Source organism: Delphinapterus leucas, chromosome 19 (assembly GCF_059928025.1).
Source record: "Delphinapterus leucas isolate spDelLeu-1000000601 "Yukka" chromosome 19, BTC_Dleu_Yukka2, whole genome shotgun sequence".
Classification (NCBI taxonomy): Eukaryota; Metazoa; Chordata; class Mammalia; order Artiodactyla; family Monodontidae; genus Delphinapterus; species Delphinapterus leucas.
This window is the reverse complement of record NC_143147.1, coordinates 45,455,629-45,475,962: the sequence shown is the minus strand read 5'-3', so window position 1 is coordinate 45,475,962 and position 20,334 is coordinate 45,455,629. Positions and strand designations below refer to the sequence as shown.

Below are 20,334 nucleotides of genomic sequence, written 5' to 3'. Positions count from 1 at the left end.
ACCTTGGGAAGAGACGTTGCTATAGGGTAGGGTAACTCAAAAACACAATACTGATAATAAGTACAAAAAACTTCAGAAGATGACCTGGTTCTATATGGCACTTCGCAATAATGTGAAAGTGAGAAACATAAAAATTTAAGAAAAAGAAAATTGGAGTAGAAATAGAGAAGGTGCCATGAAATTCAATCAGCTGCAAAAATAAGACTGTTAGCAGAAAAAGGTTTAGATTCCTGGTCCTAATAGGAGTCCTTTTTCCTGGGTGTGGGTTAGAGGTAGAGCATAAGGGAGGTAATGAGAACTGTTCCTTTTTTCTATTCTTAACCTTCTCATACTATAGTGAAAATAATCAGGCAGTAGCTGGCATGGATTACACTAAGTAGAAAGTTCTCCAACAAGCCTTTCTACTTCTCTTCTACATTCAGAGATCCTAGGCGGGCTAGTTAGCATATGTGAGTACTGCTGAACCTCTTTGTAACTTTATAGACTACAAACACGTCTGACTCTTGTTTTAAAGTCTTAACTTACTTCAAAAGACATGTCTGCTTTCTACTCCTGTATTTTCAACTTCACACACACACTGAGATAATATAAAAATAGGAACATAGCCCATTCTGTCACTTTCTAGTCAAAGAAAAATTGTTGTCACAATTAAATAAAACCACACACTTATTTACAATGACTGTTCTCCAGATGCCGGCAGAAATACAGAATAGGCAGTGAGGTAGTACAAAGATATTTATTACAAACTACTCAGTAATGACATTCATAAGATTTACTCTTAACTTAAATAACATATTAACTAAAAATTCTTTATCCACCCAACCAGTCCAAGCACTTACTTCATGACAGCCACCAAAGAAACACAGTAAACAGTTATCAACATAACATGCTAAGTACTACAATGGAAGCAAGTATAAGGGGCAATAGAAACATAGAGGAATAAGCAACTGAATCTGTTTTAAAAAAAGAGAAGCCCTTTCAGCTGACTTTAAAAGAAACAGTTTATCTAACAAAGTGGGGTAAAGACACTCCAGGCAGAGGTAACAGCACATGCAAAGTCATAGAGGCATAAAGATCGGCATGTCCAGCATGTCCAGGGACATAAAATTTGGGATTGGAATTTCAGTAAATGATGTAATGGGTAAACCATTAGCCAAAGAATATGTTGGGGAATCTCTCCTCTGACTCACAAAGGGAATAAGTGGGCAAATAAGGTTCCATTTATCCATCCACCCTTTCAACACACAACTTGAGTATTCTAAGGTGCTGAGAATGTAGTAGATTGCAAAACAGATCTGCTCCCTATGCTCCATTGCTTGAAATTTGGCAGAAGAAAACAGACATTAAATATGTGTAACTGACGGGAATTCCCTGGTGGCCTAAGTGGTTAGGACTCAGCACTTTCACTGCAGGGGGCCCGGGCTCCATCCCTGGTTAGGGAACTAAGATCCCTCAAGCTGTGTGATACAGCCAAAAAAAAGTAACTGACAAAAGACTGATTTGTGAAGATAAGTTAACACAAAAGTTGCCGCTGAGGTTAATGCTGATGAGGGATGGCTGGTATTTCTGTTACTTTTTTTTTTTGCTGCAGCAGCAGCAGTCATAGTTTATTTGGTAAATAAATCAAATTAGTACACTATACTATATTACATGCTTCACAATACAGAGAATTGTGTCTTTTTCATAGAGTTAAAAGTTGAAAACTGCAAAACACTTTTTTTTTTTTTTTTGCGGTACGCGGTCCTCTCACTGTTGCGGCCTCTCCCGTTGCGGAGCACAGGCTCCGGACGCGCAGGCTCAGCGGCCATGGCTCATGGGTCCAGCCGCTCCGCGGCATGTGCGATCTTCCCGGACCGGGGCACAAACCCGTGTCCCCTACATCGGCAGGCGGACTCCCAACCACTGCGCCACCAGGGAAGCCCAAAACACTTTTTTAACCGTTTGTTTTTATTTTCAGAGAGACAATTTTTTTTTTTTTTGGAGTATGATTTACAATGTCGTGTTAGTTTCAGGTGTACAGCAAAGTGAAACAGTAATACATATACATATATTCCACTCTTTTTTTAGATTCTTTTTCCATATAGGCCATTACAGAGTATTGAGTAGAGTCTGTTACTTTCTAAATGACATCAACATGGGATAACAACACAACCTTGGTTTACAAGTCGGTCTCAGGCTCAGGCTTATATATGATGTGATACTTGCCAAGACTTTCTGAAATGAGGAGTTAACATTTCAAACTCTGAATACAAAATGAGACTTTAAAAAATCATAGTTCAAGTTCATACACAATGCAACCACACTGTAATCACATGACACAAGAAATAGTACAAGACATCAGAAAAGTTGTACATATAATGGGAAACTAACTTGATATGACTCAAGGAAGACATTCCCGAGACATTGAAACTGAGACCTGAAGCCTAAAAAAAAACGTTTATAAAGTAAAGAGCAAAAAGTTCACCAAGCTGAAAGAAACCAAGGAAGTCCAGAATGGCCAAGCTTAGACATCTGGGAGAAAGAATGGCCTGAGATGAGGATGGAACGTAGATAAAGAACAAATCATATAGGGCCTTACGGGATACTGGATCACATTAAGGATGTTTAAATCCACTCATACCTTGAAAAGCTCAGTCTGTGAGGATACGGAGAATGGGCTGTGCTGAGAAGGGAACAAGAGTATCTGAAGGGAGACCAAAGGTTACCACAGTAATGAGAGATGATTACGTGCAGTAGCAGTGAGAATGGAGAGATGAGGAAGAATTCAAGATATTCTGGAGGTAAATAAACAGGATTGGTGACTGAATGAATGTAAAGGAGAAGAGAGAAGGAAAGCTCAGGAAAAAGTCTAGCTTTCTGATTTGGCCAATGGTGAGGATGGTGGTATCGCTTATCTAGGATAAACAGATGCGGGAGAGGTATGGGTAATATAATAGAACTGATTTTTAATATCAAGGTGAGCTACCTGTGAGGTATTCAAGCGCACCATATGGAATATTTATTTGTAAAGGTATCTCATTATTAGGAGTGTAACTGGTACAACCCACGTGGAAGTTAGCAACGTGGATCAAAGTCCTTAAAGAATGTATGAAAAGAATGTTACTTTTATCATACTTTAAGAGCTTTGATATATAACGTTATATATAGTGTGATCCTACCTTTACAAACTGGAGGAAGAGTAGATAGGCAAAATAAAAGCTTTGGAGGCATGTATTAAAATGGCTGTTTAGCAGTGGTGGGATTTAGGATGACTTTACCTTTCTTTAACAGCCTTATTCTTAAGTAATGTAGGGTCTTCCCTGGCAGTCCAGTGGTTAAGACTCTATGCTTTCACTGCGGAGGGTGCGGGTTCAACCCCTGGTCAGGGAGCTATGGTCCTGCATGCCACGCATCGCAGCCAAAAAAGAAAACGAAAAAAACCCCAGTATTTTTAGGCAAAGTAATTAGGATTTTGGAGGCTCTACCCTAGCCAGAGACATTTTAAAGAAGAAAAAAAAAAAAAGTAAATGAATGCTCATAAGAAGCCTATAAACATTCATATTGATTTAATGTGACAACTTCTGCCAGAGGCATAACTTTATAAAGATCGTCACCCTCCACTACATTTGGCAAACGGTGGAGGCAGGGCAATATCAAAATCAAGGCAAGTGAGGGGCAGTTTTTCAAATTATAAAACCGTCCTACCCCTGGAGAATTCTGGTTACTCCCTCCAAGCATAGGAGAGTTTGTTAGATTCCTCAGATATGCTGGTGTAGAGTACACATCACCCCCCAACCCCTCTGTCTGTCTGTCTCTCTCCCTCTCTCAGTTTCTCTCTCACGCTTTTTAAAAAAAGTGTTGGGAGTGGGATAAGAGCCTGTGAATGGGCTTTTTTAGCATGTGTTATAAATACATCTTCACTGGATACCCTTTCTCCTCTCAATAACTAATTAGCCAGAAACAAATGTAACTCCAGACAGAACTCTCCTGGGAGCAACTAGATACTGTTTAAAAGAAAACAAAACAAAAAAAGGCAGTGGACAATACACACTCATATCAGGATCTAAAAAGAACAAGCAAAATGGTTTCAAGTCCAGATGGCTTATAGGGGCTGTTTTGCCCTACTGTTCTGGAGAAAAACAAATACTTTGAAAAGGCAAGCTCCCTAAATTAAAAAAGAAAAAAAAAATCCCTAGAAACTGTTGTTTATTGGAGAAAGATGTCAAGAGACAAAAAACAGAAACAAACAAAAACCCATAACCTTTAAAATAGCAACTTTGAATACAGTAGTTCTCTAAAAAATACCGCTAAATAAAAGGCTGACTTACTGCTCAGAATCCACCCAGATATTATCCACCCCCCATTTATTCTGCAGAGTGGAGGAAGGAAAATATTTCCATTATTTTAAATAATCATTGCTCTCAGTTAAGTTCAGTTAAATGAAATTGTTTTTCAATACAGTATCTTTTAAGAAATAAGAGGATAAACCATATTATTAAACAATGCCCAAGGGATGTGATTCCCCTCCCCCCATCCCTAGAAAAAATTCTAGAAATTTTTAGAAAAAAATTTCTAATACAAATGACTCCATTTCTTCAAAACTAAATAACAAGGGGGTAGAAAAGGAGAACAGTTACAGATTAAGAGATGCCTAAGAGGCATCTTAAACCAAGTATAAATATGTGGACCATCTTCTTTCAACCCTAATTGAAACAACCAACTATAAAATTACATTTATAAGACAATTGGGGAAATGTGAACACTCATTAAATATTAGCTATTATTAAGACTAATCAAAAAAAAGAATCATTTATAACTTAAGTATGATAATGTTTGCTTTATTTTAAAACTTTTAGAGATACGCTGGTGTACAGTCTTTGATCTGCTTTAAAATTATGGTGGAGGGACTTCCCTGGTGGTGCAGTGGTTAAGAATCTGCCTGCCAAAAAAAAAAAAACCAGAATCTGCCTGCCAATGCAGGGGACATGGGTTCGAGCCCTGGTCCAAGGAGATCTCACATGCCACGGAACAACTGAGCCCGTGCGCCACACTACTGAGCCTGTGCTCTAGAGCCCGCGAGCCACAACTACTGAAGCCTGCACACCTAGAGACCGTGCTCCGCAGCAAGAGAAGCCACCGCAATGAGAAGCCCTGCACTGCAACGAAGAGTAGCCCCAGCTCGCCACAACTAGAGAAAACCCGCACGCAGCAATGAGGACCCAACGCAGCCAAAAACAAATAATAAATAAATTTTAAAATTTTAAATTATGGTGGAGATGCTGAAGGGAAGTGGGGAGGGACAGATGGAACAATACTGGCTTGATACTGATAACTGTTAAAGTCGAGTGATGGATATGTGGGAGTTCATTATCCTATTCCCTTCTACTTTAACACTTGGATATTTCCATAATAAAAAGTTTAAAGAAATAACTTGGAACAGAATTACTTGTAGCATTTAAGTTAATGATGAAATTTTGTAGTAAGAGCTTCCTGTCATTAAAAATCAAATAAATATGCACAAAGGGGCATGTACAAGGATATTTGCTGAAGTGCTATTTGTAACAGTTCAAAACTAGAAGGTAACTTAAATGTCCATCAATAGATAGTGAACAAGTAAATTATGATAGATCCATGATATGGAAACCATGTAATTAGAGAATCAGAGTGAGAGTAAGGCTGAAAACAGGGGGAATGACTGGGAGAATAAAAGCACTAGTAAGTAATGTCCCTAGCAGGTCCCTAGCATCATCCCAGAGCAGCCAGGTGGTCCTCTTTGCCCACCCACACAGAAAATAAGAAGTTTGTTTTCTTAATAAACTCAGTAAGAGAGATTCTAGACTAGGGGAGAGATACCAGGCACAGCCAGGTGCCAAATGAAAAGAGAGAAATTAAATGAAAATCTATATACCATACAGTAATACTGACAGTCCCCTTTCAGTTCCTGCTCTCACTCAGGTTCTCGTAATAACTAGGTTTATCTACCACTCCACTCCCCACCTCCAGAGAGATTAATCTTTCCTTGGAAAAACTCAAATGTCTCTGAGAAAAGACCATGGGATAATACCGAAATCTGAGTTCACAAGACACAATAAATTGTGCCTAGGCACACAAAACTTCTGGCCATCCTTCTTTAGTGTCTTACTCTTAAAACGTGAAGGGATAATTAAGAGTTATCAGGCATTTGAAGCTCCAACCTGAAAAAGAGAGACCTAATATCAGGAAAAAAGAGCGGGGGGGGGGGTGGAGGTACACTGAGGAAACAGACAAAGCAGGGAACAAATAAAAGCTATAATTAATATCCTCAGAGACCAAAGAAAAGTCATTGCATCCATGAAACCAGAACAGTATACTATTTTCAAAAGAATTGGCGAAGAGGGGAAAACAAAAACAAGGGAGAGCTCTTAGAAACTACAAAAGCATGAATCAAAGAATCTAGCACTTGGGGGCTTCCCTGGTGGCGCAGTGGTTGAGAATCTGCCTGCCAATGCAGGGGACACGGGTTTGATCCCTGGTCCGGGAAGATCCCACATGCCGCAGAGCAACTAATCCCGTGCGCCACAACTACTGAGCCTGTGCTCTAGAGCTTGTGAGCCACAACTACTGAGCCCACGTGCCGCAACTACTGAAGTCCGTGTGCCTGGAGCCCATGTTCCACAAGGAGAAGCCCGTGCACTGCAACGAAGAGTAGCCCCCGCTCGCTGCAACTAGAGAAAGCCCGCACACAGCAGGGAGGGAGGGAGGGAGGGAGGGAGGGAGGGAGGGAGGGAGGGAGGGAGGGAGGGAGGGAGGAAGGACCTAGCACTTATCCTATCTTTCCTGTACACACTATACCTTAGGGTAACCAAACCGTTGATGAGGAGGAAGTTTTCTTTTATAAGAAAATTCAGCTAGGGACTCCCTGGTCATCCAGTGGGTAAGACTCTGTGCTCCCAATGCAGGGGCCCGGGTTCTCTCCCTGGTCGGGGAACTAGATCCTGCATGCAGGCCTCAACTAAGAGTTCGCATGCTGCAACTAAGAAGTCTGCATGCTGCATCTGAAAAAAAAGATACCGCGTGCCGCAACAAAGATCCCACGTGCTGCAACTAAGACCAGGCGCAGCCAAAACAAATAAATAAATATTAAAACAAAAAATAAAATAAAATAAAGCTAAAAAATGCTGAATGAATAATTGAGTTAGAATAGAACCATTTCCCAATCCTTAATGAAATAACAGGGAATATCCAGTCACTGTGCAGATTCACCTGGTTGCCTCACAAATACGTTCATAGTCAGGATCCAAACAAAGTCCTTAAGTTGCATTTGGATGATATATCTCTTAGGACTCTCTTAAACGACAGAGTCCCCAGTCCTTTTCACCCAATGGTCTTAGTAACCATTGATGATCTTAGAGGGAATACTATAAAACTATTGTAAAGTATAATTTAGATCTATCCAGACACAGGTTGTTGCCAGTTATGAGTAAATGAAACTGAACAGGCAATTCATAGAAAAGGATCACATAAGTGATCTGAGAAAAGCAAATTAAAACAAGAGGTTATTTCACACACATCAGAGTGGCAGCAAAACCCAGAAAGTCAGACGGTATTGAGTGTTGGCAAAAATACAGGAAAATAACTCTTATACACTACTGGTGGGAATATATACACCCCTTTTGACAAGAAATGTGGCCATATCTTTTTAAGTTTACAAATACATATCTTAAAAACTGGCATCTTTATTTCTTCATCGAAGTACACATCTTCAATGCAGCCACTACAGAAAACAGTATGGAGATTCCTCAAAAAAAAAAAAAAAAAAAAAGAATAGAACTACCATATGACCTAGCTAGTCCACTTCTGGGTATTTACCTGAAGAACATGAAAACATTATTTCAAAAGGATAAATGCACCACTGTGTTCATTACGGCATTATTTGCAATAGCCAAGATATGGAAATAACCTAAGTATCCATCAATGGATGAATTGATAAAAAGATGTGGTGTGTATATATATATATATATATACACACACACACACATACATATACATACATACAGTGGAATACTACTCAGCCACAAAAAGAATGAAATCCTGCCATTTGCAACAACATGGATGGATCTTGAGGGTATTATGCGAAGCGAAATAGGTTGGATGGAGAAAGACACCATATTTCACTCGTGTAGAATCTAAAAAATAAAACAAAACAAATGAACAAGCAAAATAAAATAAAAACAAACTCATAGATACAGAGAACAGATTAGTGGTTACCACAAGGCAAGGGGATTGTGGGTGGGTGCAATGGGTGAAGCAGGTCAACTGTATGGTGATGGATGGTTATACTTGTGGTGACCACTCTGTAATATATACAGATGTTGAACTATTAATGCTATATATCTGAAACATTAAAAATAAATAGATTAATAAAGTATATATATTTGAGAAGCTCTTAGGTATGCACTGAATGTTACCACATTCAATGTCTGTAGTACATTATGTAGTAAAATATAGGAAATAACTCAAAACTTTCATCAGCTGAAGAATGAACAGTGATATTCACATGATGGAATATATAGCAGTTAAAACAACTAGATACATATGTATGTATCATCATGGATGGATCTAAGAAACACTGAATAAAAAAAGCAAACTGCAGGGCTTTCCTGGTGGCGCAGTGGTTGAGAGTCTGCCTGCCGATGCAGGGGACACGAGTTCGTGCCCCAGTCCGGGAAGATCCCACATGCCGCGGAGCGGCTGGGCCCGTGAGCCATGGCCACTGAGCCTGCGCGTCCAGAGCCTGTGCTCCGCAACGGGAGAGGCCACAAGAGTGAGACGCCCGCGTACCGCAAAAAAAAAAAAAAAAAGCAAACTGCAAAATTATATGAAAATGTAATAGGATTTAGAAAAAAATATTTATCCCCAAAATAATCCCAAAGCAATACTCTACACAGTTTATAGATATACATATATGTAGTGAATGTCTAAAAATAAGAAATAGAAGGACATAAACCAAATTCATGCTGTCACCTTTGTTCTCCTTCCAGTACCACTTCTCTCCCAGAAGGTGACTTTCCCTTTATCTTTAATGTGCTGTATCTTTTACTTAAGATAAATATTTTAAGTAGAAATAAACAGCTAATATTTTACCCTTCATAGTATATAGAAGGTTATTTTTTACATTAATGTATTTAGTCTTCTATTGTTTGCTTTTTTTTTAAAGAATGAAGAAAGGTCCACGGTGGCAGCAGGGAAAAAAATAAATAAAAAGAATGAAGAAGGTCTTACGTTTCTAGTAAGCATATGTTTGAGCTTCTCTTAAGCAATCGTTCTCCATCTTAGGATTGAGGCAGTTATAATCACAAATACCCTGAGAGATTTTTTCCAAATATTACAGGCCAGCACAGCAGCACTTCTCACAACCAGTCTGATACACCTGTGGGGGTGGGGGTGGGAAGGTTTAAAGAACTGATTATTTGGAAACCTTCCCCCAGGTGGTTGGGGGTACTTCCTATTGTAATGAGAAGTCAGGAAGGGTGGCTGAACCCAGGATGGGCCTTGACTTTCAAACTCCCCTTGAGGCCTCAAACCAATTCCTAACTACCTTTTGCCTACAGGTGGCTATGATCCAACTGCTCAGTGTGGACAAGGAAAGATGTCCCAGATGTCTTACCAGTTAAAAATAAAGTCATGTAGGGACTTCCCTGGTGGTCCAATGGCTAAGACTCCATGCTCCCAAAGCAGGGGACCCGGGTTCGATCGCTGGTCAGGGAACTAGATCCCACATGCCGCAACTAAGAGTTCACATGCCTCAACTAAAAGATCCCGCATGCCGCAACTGAAGATCCTGCACGCGGCAACAAAGATCCCACATGCTGCAACTAAGACCCAGTGCAGGCAAATAAATAAGCGAATATTTTTTTAAAAAATAATAAAATAAAGTCATGTTACAACATACTACATACATTATGATTTCATTAATTTAAAATATACTCATATATGAAAAAGTATCTGAAAGACTGTGTATCAGGCCATTAGTAGTAAGCTCTCTAACAGGCAGGATTCTAGAAGTATTTCAGTAATTTTTCTGTTTTGTTTTGTTTCTTTTTTCTATAAGAGCATGTAATATTTTGTCTGTAAACAAGAAAAATAAGTAAATTAAAACAAATAAACCATTAGATGAAATAATAGCCAAACAAGTATCCCATGTGAAGGAATTTTACTCACTGCCCAAAATATCATGCATAATTGTATAAATGTAGTAGAACGCAACCATTTATTCAACATGAGTTCACTATTCTTGCATCTGTGTATTTTATATTCCTTATAGTCCTTGTGACCAATCACCACAGCAAACAGAGAACAATTCATTTTCTACTGTCTTACCCAAAAACACAAGAGAAACTCACTGGCCTAAGACAGAGGCTATCAAGCAGGAATTGATTACCACACTGATAAAGCTTGAAAAACTGCAGAACAATGAAGTCGGCTACATTAGCCAAGTAATTCTTTACTGACTTTGTTTTACAGTTTTGTGCTTCTATAGGCATGTGATCAATAGTTTACATTTCTGACATTAATTTGCAGATCTTAAAGCTTGACAATGTGGTTTATTTCAAACCTGACTCTGTTATGAAAATATTCTTCTATTACTAAAAATAATCAGAAAATGTCATCCTGAAAAAAACTAATATTATTGAAGAACATTTAGAAAACGTCTACAAAGAAAAAAATAGTGAATAATCATTTCTTGACAGCTGTTTTTCTATTTTCTTAAATGTTTAATGCGAATTTTCAAAAGTGCATTAAAATGGAGAGAAAAATGGTATAAACCCCTTCATACCACCACCGAATTTCAACAATTATCAGCACACAGCAAATCTTGTTGTATCTGTATTCATCTTCTTTTCCCCCAACAAACCACAACATCATACGGTTTCACTATAAATACATTAGTATGTACAGTATTAAAGATACACTTTATTTTTTTTAATTGGAGTATAACTGCTTTACAATGTTGTGTTACTTTCTGCCACACAGCGAAGTGAATCATGCATATGCATACACACATCCCCTGACTCTTGGACCTCCCTCCCCCCTCATCCCAACCAACCAGGCCATAGAGCACTGAGCTGAGCTCCCTGTGCTATGCAGCAGGTTCTCACTAGCTATCTATTTTACACATCGTAGTGTATTTATGTCAAACCTAATCTCCCAATTCATCCCACATCCCCCTTCCCCCGTGTCCACACGTCCATTCCCTACGTCTACCTTTCTATTCCTGCCCTGCAAATAGCTGCATCTGTACCATTCTTCTAGATACCACATATATGCGTTCATATACAATATCTGTTTGTCTCTTTCTGACTTACTTCACTCTGTATGACAGTCTCTAGGTCCATCCACATCTCTACAAATGACCCAATTTCATTTCTTTTTATGGCTGAGTAATATTCCATTATATATACCACATATTCTTAAACCATTCATCTATCGACGGATATTCAGGTTGTTTCCATTTCCTGGCTATTGTAAATAGTGCTGCAATGAACATTGGGATGCATGTGTCTTTTTGAATTATGGTTTTCTCTGGGTATATGCCCAGTAGTGGGATTGCTGGGTCATATGGTAGTTCTGTTTTTAGTTTTTTAAGGAACCTCCATACAGTTCTCCATAGTGGCTGTACCAATTTACATTCCCACCAACAGTGCAAGAGGGTTCCCTTTTCTCCACACCCTCTCCAGCATTTGTTGTCTGTAGATTTTCTGATGATGCCCATTCTAACTGGTGTGAGGTGATACTTCATTGTAGTTTTGATTTCCATTTCTCTAATAGTTAGTGCTGTTTAGCATCTTTTCATGTGCCTCTTGGCCATCTGTATGTCTTCTTTGCTGAAATGTCTATTCAGGTCTTCCACCCATTTTTTGATTGGGTTGTTTGTTTTTCTGATATTGATCTGCATGAGCTGTTTGTATATTTTGGAGATTAATCCTTTGTCTGTTGCTTCATTTGCAAATATTTTCTCCCATTCTGTGGGTTGTCTTTTTGTCTTGTTTATGGTTTCCTTTGCTGTACAAAAGCTTTTAAGTTTAATTAGGTCCCATTCACTTATTTCTGTTTTTATTTTCATTACTCTAGGAGATGGGTCAGAAAAGATCTTGCTGTGATTTATGTCAAAGAGTGTTTTTCCTATGTTTTCCTGTAAGAGTTTTATAGTGTCCGGTCTTACATTTAAGTCTTTAATCCATTTTGAGTTTATTTTTGTGCATGGTGTTAGGTAATGTTCTAATTTCATTCCTTTACATGAAGTTGTCCAGTTTTCCCAGCACCATTTATTGAAGTGGCTGTCTTGTCTCCATTGTATATTCTTGCCTCCTTTGTCATAGATTAAGTGACCATAGGTGTGTGGGTTTATCTCTGGGCTTTCTATCCTGTACCATTGATCTATATTTCTGTTTTTGTGCCAGTACCATACTGTCGTGATTACTGTAGCTTTGCAGTATAGTCTGAAGTCAAGAAGCCTGATTCCTCCAGCTCTGTTTTTCTTTCTCCAGCTCTGTCTTTTGTGTTTACATACATACAAATATAAGTTTTTGTTCTAATTCTGTGAAAAATGCCATTGGTAATTTGATAGGGATTGCACTGAACCTGTAGATTGCTTTCGGTAGTACAGTCATTTTCACAATATTGATTCTTCTAATCCAGGAGCATGGGATATCTCGCCATCTGTTTCTGTCATCTTTGATTTCTTTCATTCATGTTTTATAGTTTTCAGAGTATAGGTCTTTCACCTCCTTAGGTAGGTTTATTCCTAGGTATTTTATTCTTTTTGTTGCAGTGGTAAATGGAAGTGTTTCTTTAATTTCTCTTTCTAATCTTCTGTTGTTAGTGCATAGGAATGCAAGAGATTTCTGTGCATTAATTTTGTATTCTGCAACCTTACCAAATTCATTGATTAGTTCTAGTAATTTTCTGGTAGCATCTTTAGGATTTTCTGTGTATAGTATCATGTCATCTGCAAACAATGACAGTTTTACTTCTTTTCCAATTTGTATTCCTTTTATTTCTTTTTCTTCTCTGATTGCCGTGGATAGGACTTCCAATACTATGTTGAATAATAGCGGTGAGAGTGGACATCCTTGTCTTGTTCCTGATCTTAGAGGAAATGCTTTCAGTTTTTCACCATTGAGAATGATGTTTGCTGTGGGTTTGTCGTATATGGCCTTTATTATGTTGAGGTAGGTTCCCTCTATGCCCACTTTCTGGAGAGTTTTTATCATAAACAGGTGTTGAATTTTGTAAAAAGCTTTTTCTGCATCTATTGAAATGATCATGTGGTTTTTATTCTTTAATTTGTTAATATGGCGTATCACACTGATTGTTTTGCATATATTGAAGAATCCTTGCATCCCTGGGATAAATCCCACTTGATCATGGTATATGATCTTTTTAATGTGTTCTTGGATTCTTTTTGCTAGTATTTTGTTGAAGATTTTTACATCTATGTTCATCAGTGATATTGGTCTGTAATTTTCTTTTTTTGTGATATCTTTGTCTGGTTTCGGTATCAGGGTGATGGTGGCCTCATAGAAAGAGTTTGGGAGTGTTCCTCACTCTGCAAATTTTTGGAACAGTTTGAGAAGGATAGGTGTTAACTCTTCTCTAAATATTTGATAAAATTCGCCTGTGAAGCCATCTGGTCCTGGACTTTTGTTTGTTGGAAGATTTTTTTTTTTTAACATCTTTATTGGAGTATAATTGCTTTACAATGGTGTGTTAGTTTCTGCTTTATAACAGTGAATCAGTTATACATATACATATATTCCCATATCTCTTCCCTCTTGCGTCTCCCTCCCTCCCGCCCTCCCTATCCCACCCCTCTAGGTGGTCACAAAGCACCGAGCTGATCTCCCTGTGCTATGCGGCTGCTTCCCACTAGCATCTGTTTTACGTTTGGTAGTGTATGTGTGTCCATGCCACTCTCTCGCTTTGTCACAGCTTACCCTTCCCCCTCGCCATATCCTCAAGTCCATTCTCTAGTAGGTCTGTGTCTTTATTCCCGTCTTACCCCTAGGTTCTTCATGACATTTTTTTTTTCTCGTTGGAAGATTTTTAATTACAGTTTCAAATTCATTACCTGTGACTGCTCTTTTTATATTTTCTAATTTTTCCTGGTTCAGTCTTGGAGAGTTGTACCTTTCCAAGAATTTCTCCTGCTCCCAATGCAGGGGGCCTGGGTTTGACCCCTGGTCAGGGAACTAGTTCCTGCATGCTGCAACTAAGAGACCACATGCCACAACTAAAGATCCCACGTGCCACAACTAAAGATCCCCTGTGCCACAACTAAAGATCCTGCATGCCGCAACGAAGATCCCACATGCCACAACGAAGATCCCACATGCCACAACTAAGACCTGGCACAGCTACATAAATAAATTAATAAATTTAAACAAACAAACAAACAAAAAGAAAGAAAGTAAAAAGACAACCCACAGAATGGGGGAAAATATTTGTAAATCGTATATCTAATAAGAGACTTCTATATACACATAATGGAAAATTATTCAGCCTTAAAAAGGAATGAAATTATGATACATGCTACAAAATGGATGAGCTCTAAAAACATGCTAGGTGAAACAGGTCAAACATAAAAGGGCAAATATTATATGATTCCATTTATATGAGGTTCCTAGGATAGTCAAATTCATTCAGACAGAAATAGAATGGTAGTTTCCAGGGGGTAGGAGAAGGAGGAAACGAGTTATTGTTTCATGGCTATGGAGCTTCAATTTGGGATGATGAAAAAGTTCTGGAGATGGAGGGTGGTGAGGTTGCATAACAATGTCAATGTACTTAATACCACTTAATTGTACACTTAAAAATTGTTAAAATGGGGGATTTCCCTGGCGGTCCAGTGGTTAAGACTTCACCTTCCAATGCAGGGGGTGCGGGTTCAATCCCTGGTTGGTGACCTAAGATCCCACATGCCTCAGGGCCAAAAAGCAAAACATAAAACAGAAGCGATATCGTAACAAACTCAATAAAGACTTTAAAAATGGTTCACATCAAAAATCTTTAAAAAAAAACTGTTAAAACAGCAAAATTTTTTACGTATATTTTACCACAATAAAAAAAATTTAAGGAGAAAAAACTTGGTGGCAACTATATAAAGTGAAATTTTCACAGAAGTAAAAATCAAGTTAGCCTATTTAAAACAAATGCAGGGACTTCCCTGGCGGTCCAGTAGTTAAGACTCTGAGCTTCCAATGCAGGGGGCGCAGGTTCGATCTCTGGTCAGGGAACTAAGATCCCATGGGCCATACGGCACGGCCGGAAAAAAAAAGCCAAACTTGACAGCACAGTCCTTTACTTTCTGATTCCTGATTAGCTATTCAACCTCAGTTCTTGTCACTCACCTATGTAAATACACAGAAGAATGTGTGTATTTTTTAAAGAACATATGGATAACTAGTATTTACTACTTAAATATATCAAAAAAATAAATATTATGTTTTGTAGTTCTCTGAATACATCACACACTTTCAAACCTCCCATACTTTGACTCAGTGACACATAACGCAGTTACATGCCACCCTGTCTCTGTGAAGTGTCCCGCAAGTTGACTTAGGCTTTTAGCATCTTGTACATACAGTACTTGCTAAGCAGAGCAACAGATGAGTGGGTAATTTCTGTCAAATGTTTCCCAAATCAAATCACAGCAAACAAGTACAAGTAGACTATTTTCACAGTAGAACCAAAGACAAACACTAGTCTTTTTAAAGTTACTTTTCTGGTTTTACAAAAGCCTATTTATTTGATTCCACAATTCTGTGCAACCTGTTTATAACTTTTTAAAAGTTATTTGTTTTTGAATAGGCAGCAGTTACCAAAAAATGAGGCAAGGGCAACAAAGTAACTGAAAGAAAATTTAAATTGAGTATCTGATAATTAAAATTAGAAAGTTTGGGCCTCCCTGGTGGCGCAGTGGTTGAGAGTCCGCCTGCCGATGCAGGGGACGCGGGTTCGTGCCCCAGTCCGGGAAGATCCCACATGCCGCGGAGTGGCTGGGCCCGTGAGCCATGGCCGCTGAGCCTGCGCATCCGGAGCCTGTGCTCCACAACGGGAGAGGCCACAACAGTAAGAGGCCCGCATACCGCCAAAAAAAAAAAAAAAAAAAAAAAAAAATAGAAAGTTTATTTATACCATATTAGCCTAGAAGATGCTTTTAATCAATATAGATCTCAAAGCCTAAGAAATAAATGTTTACTATTCTTCAGAATAAACTTGTCTTCAAAAATATCAATGTTGTTTTACTAACCATTTTATTTGTTACTATAGGGTACTATTGCTGTATCCTAATTAGAAATGTCTATCAAAAGTTCTAAGTAAAAATTAAAAATTAAGTTTTGGCACTTAACTGCCATTTCTGTGGCAAGTTTATTCAGATAGAAGAAATTATTTCTCAACCAGTAACTTAGAAATAAATATTTGTGGCTAAAATAAATTAAAAAACAATCAGAGCCTTCTATCATGTGAGGACACAGTGAGAATACCACCAGGAAGTGGGTCCTCATCAGATACCAAATCTGCCAGCACAATGACCTTGGACTTCCCAGCTTCCAGAACAGTTGGAAATAAATATTTGTTGTTAAAGCCACTTAAACTATGGTATTTTTGTGATAGCAGCCTGAGCAGACAAAGAGAAAACAGATGTGGTTGACACCACTTGTCCTCCCCTCTTTTTCTCTTGAAAGCAGACTTGATGTCCAGAGTTCTGAAAACTACTTTTTAACCATGAAGTATATTACAAGAGGTCTCAGAGTCTTGGCCTGGACTTTGATGCCAGCACTCCCTATCTCCAAATTTCTTGCTGTGAGGGAAAAAAAAAAATCAGAGAGGGAATTTCCTGGCAGTCCAGTGGTTAGGACTCTGTGCTTCTACTGCAGGGGGCATGGGTTCGATCCCTGGTTGGGGAAGTAAGATCCTACAAGCCACACAGCACAGCCAAAAGGAAAAAAAGACAACCAGAGAATCACGGTGCTAACATGACTTTTAAGATCACCTAGGCCAACCTTTGCTAATGCAGAAGTAATCTCTACAATACTCTGACAATAGTTCCAATGATCTTAATATTTCAATTTTTAAAATGCCTAAATATTTCTAGACTATCTACTATGTAGGACAATGTAGGTAAAGTGTCTGTAATAACTATACTCAGGAGAAGTCACTTTTTCTGTATATGCCTAAGTCAAAGGACTTATTGAAGAACTTCCTGGAACTTTTTGGAAGTTTTATTTAGCATAACTTGGCTCCAACAGTAAGGACAATAACTTGAATGCGCAAAAGAGAATTTTAAACAGCTAGGCTTTGCAATTCGACCTTTAGCATACTTATCTATCCACCATCCAACCAACCAACAAATATCTAATACCTACTGCATCCCAGTAGTTTAGTGGGGGAATTAAAGCAATAGGTTAGTTAGGTAAAACACTGAAAGTACTATGAGAGGAGAAGGACAGTATGCTGTGGGAAGACATAAAATGGGTACAATCCAAACTTGGGTGTCATAAAAGGCATTCCTGAATTGAAACTTGAAAGATGAATAATGGTAGCCAGGTAATAGAAGAGAAAGAGAGTACCAAGCAAAGAGGCAGCTTTTAAGAATGACTGGAGAGAATGCCTTTTGCATAACAAACTCAAGGTATTCAGTATGGCTCTAAAAGGAAAAGATTAGACTGGTAAAATAAGGAGCGGCCAGATTACAAGGCCCTGTACATTAAAAACTTTAGTCATTTCAAGAACTTTAGACAGAGCCACTAAAGGCTTTTAAGTGTGGAAATGATCTGCCATTTTGGAGAGATCCAGGTACAGTGTGGTGGACAGTTTATAGGTTGGCAATACGGGAAGCAGACAGATCAGTTATAGGACAGTTTCAGTTGTACAATCATTTATTCAGAAATTTTCAATGGGACTTCGCTGGTGGCACAGTAGTTAGGAATCCACCTGCCAGTGCAGGGGACACAGGTCCAAGCCCTGGTCTGGGAGGATCCCACATGCCGTGGAGCAACTAAGCCCATGGGCCACAACTACTGAGCCTGCACACTAGAGCCTGCAAGCCACAACTACTGAGCCCGAGTGCCACAACTACTGAAGCCCGAGTGCCTAGAGCCCATGCTCCGCAACGAGAAGCCACCGCAATGAGAAGCCCACGCATCACAATGAAGAGTAGCCCCTGCTCGCCGCAACTAGAGAAAGCTTGCGCATAGGAACGAAGACCCAATGCAGCCAAAAATAAATTAATTAATTTTTTAAAAAAAAGAAATTAAGAAATTTTCAATGGTTACTTCTTATGTGCCAGACCTGGTATTCAGTGTAAATGAAAGAAGTTCCAGCTCTTCATAGTAGTAAAAATAGATTTGAAAAAAAGTAAAGAGATTCCAGATACATTTAAAAGCTGAAAACAAAAGAAGGCAGCAACGGGGATGAAGGAGAGAGCAGTTAAGAATGGTGACCTGGTATCTGGCTAGGTATATAGTGGTATCCCTCACGAAGACTGGGAACAGAGGATGAGAAAGCCTGGAAGTTAAATTCAGTTTTGGACATGTCGGGAGACATTCATGTCCAATAAACAACAGTAATATGGATCTGAAACCCCAGGGAGAGATCTAGCCTTAACAGGCTGTTCTTAATAGCCTGTCAGCTCCGTGAAGGAAGAATCTTGTCTGTTTTACTCACCACTGTATCCCCAACAGATACAGTACCAGACATACAGATGGCACTCAATAAATATCTGTTAAATGAATGAATGAGATACACATTTTGAAATACTCAACAAATGGTAAATTGAACTGATCAGAATGGATAACATGAGCTACGCAGTGTGCAGAGTGGGAATTTACGGGGATCTTAGAAAGAGCACCAAGGAACACCAAAGCTAATGTGACTAAGAAGAATCCACAGAGTGGTCAGATAAGTAAGAGGAAAATCAAGAGATTTCAAAGTCAGAGAACCAAAATATAATGTTTCTTAAAGAAAGAGTGAGCCAGAGAGTCAAATGTTGCTGAGAAGTCAAGTATGAGAACGTGTAAGACAGAAAATAGAAGAAATGCATTTATAAGAGTTATTCACTTTTGTGAATTTTCTTACTTGGTTTTATTTTTATTTTTTGGCTGCGCCATGCGGCTTGCAGGATTTTAGTTCCCCGACCATGTATTGAAACTGTGCCTCAGCAGTGAAAGCACATAGTTCTAACTACTGGATCGCCTTGGAATTCCCATCACTTTTGTGAATTTTTAAGAATATGAGTAGGCTGGGACTTCCCTGGTGGCACAGTGGTTAAGAATCTGCCTGCCAATGCAGGGGACACCAGTTTGATCCCTCGTCCAGGAAGATCCCACATGCCGCAGAGCAACTAACCCTGTGCACCACAACTACTGAGCCTGCACTCTAGAGCCCGCGAGCCACAACTACTGAGCCCACGCACCGAAACTACTGAGCCCACGCACTGCAACTACTGAAGCCCGCATGCTCTATGGCCTGTGTACTGCAACTACTGAGCCTGCATGCTGCAGCTACTAAAGCCCGTGTGCCTAGAGCCTGTGCTCCACAACAAGAGAAGCCACCACAATGAGAAGCCCACGCACTGCTATGAAGAGTAGCCCCTGTTCGCCGCAACTAGAGAAAGCCCACATGCAGCAACAAAGACCCAACGCAGCCAAAAATAATTAAAAAAAGAATTACCCACAAAAAATGAGATAAAAAAAAGAATCTGCCCACCAATGCAGGAGGCACGGGTTCAATCCCTTGTCTGGGAAGATCCCACATGCCGCAGAGCAACTAAGCCCACACGCCATAACTACTGAGCTTGCGCTCTAGAGCCTGCAAGCCACAACTACTGAAGCCTGCGTGCCTAGAGCCTGTGCTCCGCAGCAAGAGAAGCCACCGCAATGAGAAGCCCGTGCACCACAACAAAGAGTAGCTCCTGCTCGCCGCAACTAGAGAAAGCCTGCATGCAGCAACGAAGACCCAATGCAGCCAAAAGTAAATAAATAACTAATAAAATAAAAATGAACAAAAAAGAATATGAGTAGGAGAAATTCTATTATACCTAAAGTTTCATATCTAAATAATTACTCTTCATATCTAAATAATGAGATGAATTATTTCCTGCATGGACAGCTTCCCTTTTATAAACTTACTTGTTCCATCTAAAGTGCCTGCCTAGGGCTTCCCTGGTGGCACAGTGGTTGAGAGTCCGCCTGCCGATGCAGGGGACATGGGTTCGTGCCCCGGTCCGGGAAGATTCCACATGCCGCGGAGCAGCTGGGCCCATGAGCCATGGCCGCTGAGCCTGCGCGTCTGGAGCCTGTGCTCCACAACGGG

At 39.4% G+C, this 20,334-nt stretch overlaps 1 protein-coding gene across 12 annotated transcripts in view; it reads right to left on the bottom strand.

The window, feature by feature from the left end:
* Positions 1–20,334, bottom strand: part of SPAG9 (sperm associated antigen 9) — a 149,097-nt gene that overhangs the window by 114,739 nt on the left and 14,024 nt on the right. The window lies entirely within an intron of this gene.